The 8,909-nt window shown below is 46.6% G+C and overlaps 1 long non-coding RNA gene across 1 annotated transcript; it reads right to left on the minus strand.

Annotated features, from left to right (window-relative positions):
- Positions 1–3,365: 3,365 nt before the first annotated feature.
- Positions 3,366–8,514, minus strand: LOC132389801 (uncharacterized). Its single transcript, XR_009510699.1, has 3 exons — positions 8,428–8,514; positions 7,339–7,429; positions 3,366–3,460 (listed from the first exon to the last, which is right to left on the minus strand). It is a non-coding gene; the product is annotated as an uncharacterized LOC132389801 (long non-coding RNA).
- Positions 8,515–8,909: the final 395 nt, after the last annotated feature.

Consider the following 8,909-nt stretch of genomic DNA (forward strand, 5'->3'; position numbering starts at 1 on the left):
GACCAGAGAACGTCAGTAACAGAGCGGAACAGACCCTTCGGCCCAAAGGTTTGTGATATAGCAAATACACTAAATCCCCTGCAGACACCGTGTCAGTCTCCCTCCATTCTCTGCACACAGCCTTAAATGCCTCTGTGGATCTCCCCTCACCACCAGCGCTGGCAGCCCGTTCCAATCACTCACCAAACCCTTTGACAACAGAAAACGTGTCAAACACATCTCGCTTGAATTTTTACCCCTCTCACCATAAAGTCGGTATTAGACATTCCCACCCTGAGGGTGAAAATACCCGCTATCTGGTAAGTCTCTGTCTCTCGTAATGACGTAAACAGCTGTCAGGTGTACCCTCGGACTCCCCGCTCCGGAGAAAAGAAACGAAAATTTCCGACCTCTGCTTCTAGATTTTGCTCTCTATCATGAAGGGTAACTGTGAACCCTCTTCTATATCCTCTCCAAAGACCCCCGCACTCATCTGTAACTGGGCGACCCGAATGAATGAGTGAACTCGGAAACGTCATTCCCGGTCCCAATCCCTATCTACTTTGTCCGTCGGTTCCTCGGCACACAGATTTTGTCCACTGAGTCGCGCTCTCATTCAATTTTTCCAGTATTCACGGTTCGGTCCCTTCCCTCTACACTGAGGATAAACAACGCTTGGGCTCCAACTTACCAAGTACAACTTTGCCAGAAAACAACCCGACAGAATCCGCACTTGCCAGATCATTCCCGACTCCAGTAAAAGTAGATCCAAGTTAGGATCTAAAACGGAGGTCAGACCTATCTCTTCCATAATCGCCTTGTATCTAATGACATTATCATCACTAGGTGAAAGTTGTTGCACTATTCAAATTTCTGACCCCTGTCTTTTCTCATTCTGTAGTAGAATTGCAGTCTCCGTTAGAACTTTATAGGTACTTTTTAAAGTAATTTTCTTTAAAAAAATGACAAACTCTCCCACTGGTCTTTCACTGCATGGACTCACAGTCAATACCAAGAAAGTTAAATCACCCATGATCACAACCTTATGTTTCTCGTAACAGTCTGCGATCTCTCTACAGATTTATTCCTCTGAATCCCCAGGATTGTTAGGTGGTCGATAATGTGTCTAATGATCGAGTTCTCACCTCATTCCTCAGATCCACCCGTAATGCCTCACCCAGACGAGTTCTCCAGTCTCACCTGACTGAGCATCGGCGTGATAGTTTCCTTGTCCAGTAAAGCTCTCCGTCGCGCTTCAGTTATTCCCGCATTAGTCCGACTAAAACAACCGATACCCGGGAATACTGAGCGAACTGTCCTGCCCGTCTGCAACCAACTCTCATGCCTGGCTGAAATATCATGCTTCCAGGCGTTTGCCCCTGCCCTGAGCTGGTGAACCTTCTGCACAATACTTCCTGCATTGAGATGGACGCTGCTTAGACATGAGTCCCAGCAGACTCAACATTCTGCCTCCCAACTTTGTCTGCGGTCTGTTCCAACAACAACTCCACTATCTGTTCGGGCGTTCTGCCCTTCATCTCGCTGCAACTCTCGTTTAAATCGGATGGCAAAACTTCTCGCTGGGATATTAGTTCCACTCAAATCAGAGTCAACGGAGAGAGCTGATGGAGAGGAAATGATGGAACTGAGCGACGTGGGGGCGGTGTGGCGCAGCAACAGGCAGGAGTCTGTGGAGCCCCCCACCCCCCACCCAGTGTTCGCTCGGCAGAAAGCAAACTTCGTTCTGGCCAATTGTAGATTTCAGTTGGTTATATGTGTGACCCCTGCTTCGGCAGGCTGTGGTTAGACTAGCGGAAGACAGTCACGGTCCTCTCCCGCCCAAACGGCAAACAGGGGAAGTCTCGTTTGTGTGGATGCTGCGTGATATCTTCTCTTGTAGAAATCAGTAGCACGAAAGATCAGGCCGTACTCCATTTGGGATTAAAGAGATGTGCGTCATAGTTCTAAACAAAAAACAAAAGGGCTCATTTTAGCGAAACAGGCTATTGTGGTGGTTGGAGCTCACTGTTTCCCCGTCCTTGAATTCCACATCGATTTCAGCGAACTCTGCACCCTCACTCCAAGTCCATTCCGCCCTGCAGTCTCCTAGCTCACTCCTGTCATGTCTTCTCACTTCAACTCTCGCCCAAAAGGCAGCCGATGTCTCCTCTCAGACATACTCGAAAGAAGCACCACATTCAAAGACCCCGTTTATTTGGGAACCAGTACTTTAGCAGTGAAACCTCAGTGACCGTTACATTCCTCTTGTGCGTGTGTGTGTGTGTGTGTGTGGTGTGTGTGTGTGTGTGTGTGTGCGCGCGCGTGTGTGTGTGTGTGCGACCTGAAAATATTCTCTGGTATTCTCTCTCTCTCTCTCTCTCTCTCTCTCTCTCTCTCTCTCTCTCTCTCTCTCTCTCTCTCTCTCTCTCCCTCTCTCTCTCCTCTCTCTCTCTCTCTCTCTCTCTCTCTCTCTCTCTCTCTCTCTCTCTCTCTCTCTCTCTCTCTCTCTCTCTCTCTCTCTCTCTCTCATCTCTCTCTCTCTCTCTCTCCTTCTCTCTCTCTCTCCTTAACATGAGGAGTGGGGATAGTGGGGTTGGGGGATTTATGGGACATTTTACCTCACCTTTCCTGCTGGTCAACATTTGGCAGAATAATTTGCTTTCGGGGATAGAAAGGATTATGTTGAGGGTGTGAGCTTACTTGAGACAGCTGGTCTGGCAGACGACCCGACTGGAATTCGCGGATATCCTGGATTCAACGTTCCAATGCAACTCACGGACATTTAGACGATATTGGGACCCGTTCCTGTTCATCTCCTGTTCGAAAATACTCTCCTAGTCTCGGACGGAAGTGATCGGAGAGTGTCGAATCTCTGTAAAGGAGAAACGAAAAGCTTACGAAAGGTTCAGAGAGTTAGGTAATGTTAGAGGTCGAGACGATTATAAAGATAAAAGGAAGGAGCTTAACGGGAAATTAAGAGAGACAGAAGAGGCCCTATGAAGGCCTTGACGGGCCGATTCAGGAAAGCTCCAAGACATTCTACAAGTATTTGAAGAACAAATGATAAGACGTGAACGAATTGGACACAATAAGAGTGATAGTTGAAAGTGTATCTGGAAACGGATGAAATAACAGAAATAATTAATGAATTCTTTGCATCAGTATTCGGTATGGAAAAGGATCATGGTGATAGTAGTGATAACATACAGCAGCCGGAAAAGTCTGAGCATGCAGATATTAAGAAAGAGGATGTGCTGGAGCTTTTGAAAAATCAAGTTGGAGAGTTCGACGTGACCGTTTGAGATGTACTGAAGGCTAACAGGTGGTCTGCCGTGGACCAGAAGTCCATTCACGGTTATCCTGGACAAATTACGAATGTAACTCACGACATTTGGACGACATTGGCACCGGTTCCTGTTCATCTCCTGTTCGGAAATACTCTCCTGGTCTGGGACGGATGTGATCGGAGCGTGACGAATCTCTGTAAGAAGAAAATAAAATCTTACGATAGTTTCATAGTGCTAGGTAATGTTAGAGATCTAGGAGAATATAGGCTAATAATAAGGAGCTTAAGAGGAAATTAGGAGCCAGAAGGGGCCATGTGAAGACCTTGGTAGGCAGGATTACGGAAAACCGCAAGGCATTCTACAAGAATGTGAAGACCAAGAGGTTAAGGCGTAAAGGATTTGGATACATCGAGTGACAGCGGTAAACGTGTATGGAACCAGATGAAATAGCAGAGTTACTTAATGAATACTTTGCTTCAATATTCACTATGAAAAAGGATATTGGTGTCAGTTGTGATACTTGCAGCACAGACTGAAAATCTTGAGCATCTTAAGAAAGAGGATGTGCTGGAGCTTTTGAAAAAATCAGCTGGAAAAGTCGCGGGGACCGGATGAGATGTAACCCAGGCTACTATGGGAGGCAAAGGAGGAAATTGCTGAGCCTTTGGTGTCGATCTTCAAATCATCATTGGGGACGGGAGAGGTTCTGGAGGATTCGAGTGTTGCGGTTGTTGTTCCTTTATTCAAGAAAGGGAGTAGAGATAGCCCAGGAAATTATAGACCAATGAGTCTTACCTCAATGTTCAGTAAGTGGATGGAGAAGATCCTCAGAAGAGGAATTTATGAGCCTTTTGCGCTCTGATATGATTCGGAATAGTCACAATGACTTTGTCAAGGGCAAGTTGTGCCGTACGAGCCTGACTGATTTCTATTATGAGGATGTCATTAAAAACGTTGATGAAGGAAGAGCAGTAGATGCAGTGTATATGGATTTCAGCAAGCATTTGATAAGGTATCCCATGCATGGCTTATTGTGGAAGTAAAGAGGCATGGATACAAGGGGAAATTGCCTTGTGGATCCAGAACTGGTTTTGCCCGGAGAAGGCAAAGTGTGGCTGTGTACCGGTCATAATCTGAATGGAAGTCGGTGACCAGTGGGGTACCTCAGGGATCTGTTCTAGGACTATTCCTGTTCGTGATTTTTATAAATGATCTGGATGAGGAAGTGGAGGGATGGATCAGTAAAATTGATGACGACACAAAGGTTGGAGGAGTTGAGGATTGTGCAGAGGGATGTCAGAGTTTACAGTGGGACATTGTTTGGATGCAAAACTGGTCTGAGACGGAGCAGATGGAGTTCAACCCAGATACGTGTGAAGTGGTTCAGTTTGGTAGGTCAATAATATGGCAGAATGATAGTATTAATCGTCAGAATCCTGACACTGTGGAGGATCAGAGAGACCTTCCAGTCCGAGTGCAGAGGACGCTAAAGCGGCTGCGCATGTGCCACTGTGGTGTGAGGTTGAGGGAAGGCAGGGCCGATTGAGAACATGTGGGGTGGTGATATAGTCGACACTAGAGGGAGTGGTGTCCGCGCAGAACTGTGGAGAGATTCAAAACCCAGAGGTCAATATCCCGTGGAAAGGAGGAGATGTGACAGCTGGCATCAATATTCCCCTACCTCATCACACATCCCTCCGATCACAGTGAGGAAAGGGTGTTGCGGAGTGAGGTGCAGATATACTGAGGGGCGTAGGGAAGTATGGGAATACGGAAATGGGGAGGGGTATAGGGGAGTGCGCGGTGACGCATACGAAGAAGTGTATGGAGGAGGGAATTGGGTACGGAACATAGAGGTTGGCACCAAAATCACTCTCTCCTTCAACACTTCAAACTATTTACAGTATATGTCGTTCCTGCTACAACGAAGTAAACAGCGCTTGGGCTCCACGTTACCAAGAACACCTTTGGAGAAAACATCTTGTCCAAATCCACTCATTTCAGATCCAAGGTAAACTTCGCCTTGTTCCAATTTAGAATCGAATCCTGATGTCCGGTATTATCGTTTGCGAATTTTACTTGTAACTAATGACCTTATGATCACTAGACACAACGTGTGCCCCTGAGCAAATCTCTGGACACTGCCTTGTCTCATGTCTCATGCCGCAGTAGCAGATCAAGTATTGCTCTCTCTCTCTCTCTCTCTCTCTCTCTCTCTCTCTCTCTCTCTCTCTCTCTCTCTCTATCTATCTCTCTGTCTCTCTCTGTCTCTCTCTCTCTCATCTCTCTCTCTCTCTCTCTCTCTCTCTCTCTCTCTCTCTCTCTCTATCTCTCTCTGTCTCTCTCTGTCTCTCTCTCTCTCTCTCTCTCTCTCTCTCTCCTCTCTCTCTCTCTCTCTCTCTCTCTCTCTCTCTCTCTCTCTCTCTCTCTCTCTCTCTCTCTCTCTCTCTCTCTCTCTCTCTCTCTCTCTCTCTCTCTCTCTCTCTCTCTCTCTCTCTCTCTCTCTCTTTCTTTCTCTCTCTCGTTGGGACCTCTACGTACTGATTAAGGAATCTTCTCTGAGATTTTTTTTACTTTTTCACAAACTCTACTCCACTGGTAGTTTTGCAATAGGTAGTAAGCTGAAATCTCTGCTATCACAATCTTACATTTCTGCAACAGTCTGCGATCTCTCTGCAGATTTGCTCCTTCTAATCCAGCAGACTGTTCGCTGTTCTATAGTGTAGCCCCAATGTCAAGGCAACAAATTTCCTATTCCTCATTTCCTCAATTCGATTGATGAGGGAAGAGCAGTAGATGTAGTGTACATGGATGTCAGCAAGGCATTTAATAAAGTACGCCATGCCAGGCTTATTGAGAAAGTAAGGAGGCAAGGGATCCAAGGGGACATTGTTTTGTGGATCCAGAACTGCTTGCCCACAGAAGGCAAAGAATGGATGTGGACGGGTCATATTCTGCATGCAGGTCGGAGACGAAGTGGTGTCTTTCAGGTATCTGTTCTGAGACGCCTACTCTTTGTGATTTATATGTTTGACCTTGGTGAGGAAATGGAGGAATGAGTTGGTAGATTTGCTGCTGGCACAAATGTTGGGGGTGTTGTGGATAGTGTGGCGGGCTCTGAGGGGTTACAGTGGGACTTTCATATGATCCAAAACTGGGCTGAGAAGTGGCAGATGGAGTTCATCCCAGATAAGTGTGAAGTGGTTCATTTTGGTAGATCAAATATGATGACAGAATTAAATATTAATGGCAAGACTCGACAGTGTGGAGGATGAGAGTGATCTTGGGGTCCGAGACCATAGGGAGCTCACAGCAACTGCGCAGGTTGACGCTCCGGTTAAGAAGGCATACGATGTATTGGCCTTCATCAATCGCGGAATTGAATTTGGGAGCAAAGATGTAATGTTGCAAACTCATGGGACCCTGGTAAGACTCCATTTGGAGGACTGTGCTCAGTTCTGGTCGCCTCTCTATTGTAATTATATCGGAAATTTCCTGGACTGAGCAACATGTCTTATGCAAACAGATTGCGGGAACTCTGTCTTTTCTCCTTGGAGCGACGGAGGATTAGAGGTGTATAAGATGACGAGAGGCATTGATCGTGTGGACAGTCAGAGGTTTCCCCCCCCCCCCCCCCAGGGCTGAAATGTTTGCCACAAGAAGACACAGGTTTATGGTGAAAAGGGACTAGGAACACAGAAAATGTCAGGGGTAAGTGTTATACGCAGAGAGTGGTAAGTGCGTGGAAATGGCTGCATGGAAAACGGTGGTGGAGGCGGATAAAATAGGCTTTTTTGAGAGACTTTTGTATAGATACATGGAGCTTAGAAAAATAGAGGACTGTATGTCAGCCTAGTCATTTCTAAGGTAGGGATGGTGGGTGCAACTTTGTGGGCCGAAGTGCCTGTATTGTGCTGTAAGTTTTCTATGTTTCTATAAAGCCTCACTTAGATATAAAATTATCAGTAGGTTTTGGGGGTGGCACTCAGACCTTGCCCGCTTATAGCTGTATTTGGTATGGCAGACGATGTTTTGGGTTAAATGCCAACCAGTCGGATATCATTTCACTTACATCGCTTTTGGCCCGTCGGAGAATCTTGCTGGTCTGGAAAACTACACTCCCCCATCTGCTGCTACTTGGTTAGAGGACGTAATGTTTTATTCTGAAATTAGAAAAGATTAAATTCACTCCGAGTGCTTCTTTGAGAAAGTTCTAATCGAAATGGGGGCCTTTCTTGTCATATTTTGGGAATCTTAAGTCATTACCTACTATCTGAGGGTATTTGATTGTACTTGGGAAGTTACTTCAATTTTAACCCGCATATGCTTTACCTCACAGGGTGGTTGATGAATTGTAATATGAGTGTATTCTGGATCATCTGAGATGTTGTAGATGCGAGTGGCACTTCGTCTTGAAGTAGTGTGGGGGTATGGCTGTGAAATGTCCGTACTTGTATCTGTGAAGTGTTGTATTGTAGATACATTAGCTGCCATTGTATGTTCGGGGAGGGCGGGTGAGGGAAGGTTTATTTATGGGTAAGATACAAAAGCAAAATGGAGGAAAATTGCAATCCATTCTGTATCCTATATTGTGCCGTTCCTTCAGTAAAATAGAATATAATAAAAGAATATTGGAGAAGGGATGTTGTGCTGTGAAAAGCGGAAGGAAGGGTGGGGGGAGAGTGGTGCCACAGAAAGAGTGTTCAGATTCAGCCGTTGGAGCAGAACGTGTGAGGCGCCATTTTCTTGCTCCATTTTTTCTGATTGGAGACTGTTTCAACGCCGAAATCCACTGACCCATGGCCAGGAGTCTCAGACAGAGCGAGAATCCCTCCATGCAATCCCTTCACACACTCCTGGAAACACACCGAGTAACGCTCCGTCCGCAACAATTCATCACACACCCCCGGGATCGTACACAGAGTGCAACTCCCTCCATATTGTTTCAACACACATTCTGGGGTCACACAAAGAGTGAAGCTCTGTCCACACCGTCCAAACACACAGTTCTTTGGTCGGATAACCAGCGAAGCTGCCTAGATATTATCCCATCACATTCCCGGATTCAGACATGTGAATTACCTCCCGCACCACAGCAACACATCCTACTGGAGTGAGCAACAGTGCTCAGCCCTCTCCCTCCTCCGGTTACCCCACTCACCGCTACCCAGCCTTTCGGCTTTCCAGTAGTTTTGAACAGTGCATGTCTCTTGGAGATGGTGTGTGTGTGTCTGTGAGCGGATTGTGTGCTGCCGTTAGCGGAAGGAAGGGGAGGAGAGTGGAGGCCAGGGAAAGGGTGGTGAGTTTGCAGGCACTGATGAAAGTGGTGTGGAAGCACGTGACCGGCCTGTGCATGCAGAGTGGTGGAGAGGCTCAGATCCTGGCGATCGATATCCGGTGGAACGGGGGGAGGTGTAATACAGAGAGAGAGAGAAAAAAAAAAACAACTAAATGTATCAGGGATGGGGTAAGCAGGGGAGGGGCATTAACGGCTGGGTAGCCTCCAACCTGATGGCATAAACATTGACTACTCTAACTTTAATGCCCCTCCTCCCCTTCTTATCCCATCCCTGACATAATTAGTTATTAGTTATTTTTTTCTCTGTCCGCGCATCACACTGCCTGTTTTCCATCTCCCTCTGG

Source organism: Hypanus sabinus, unplaced genomic scaffold (assembly GCF_030144855.1).
Source record: "Hypanus sabinus isolate sHypSab1 unplaced genomic scaffold, sHypSab1.hap1 scaffold_657, whole genome shotgun sequence".
NCBI lineage: Eukaryota > Metazoa > Chordata > Chondrichthyes > Myliobatiformes > Dasyatidae > Hypanus > Hypanus sabinus.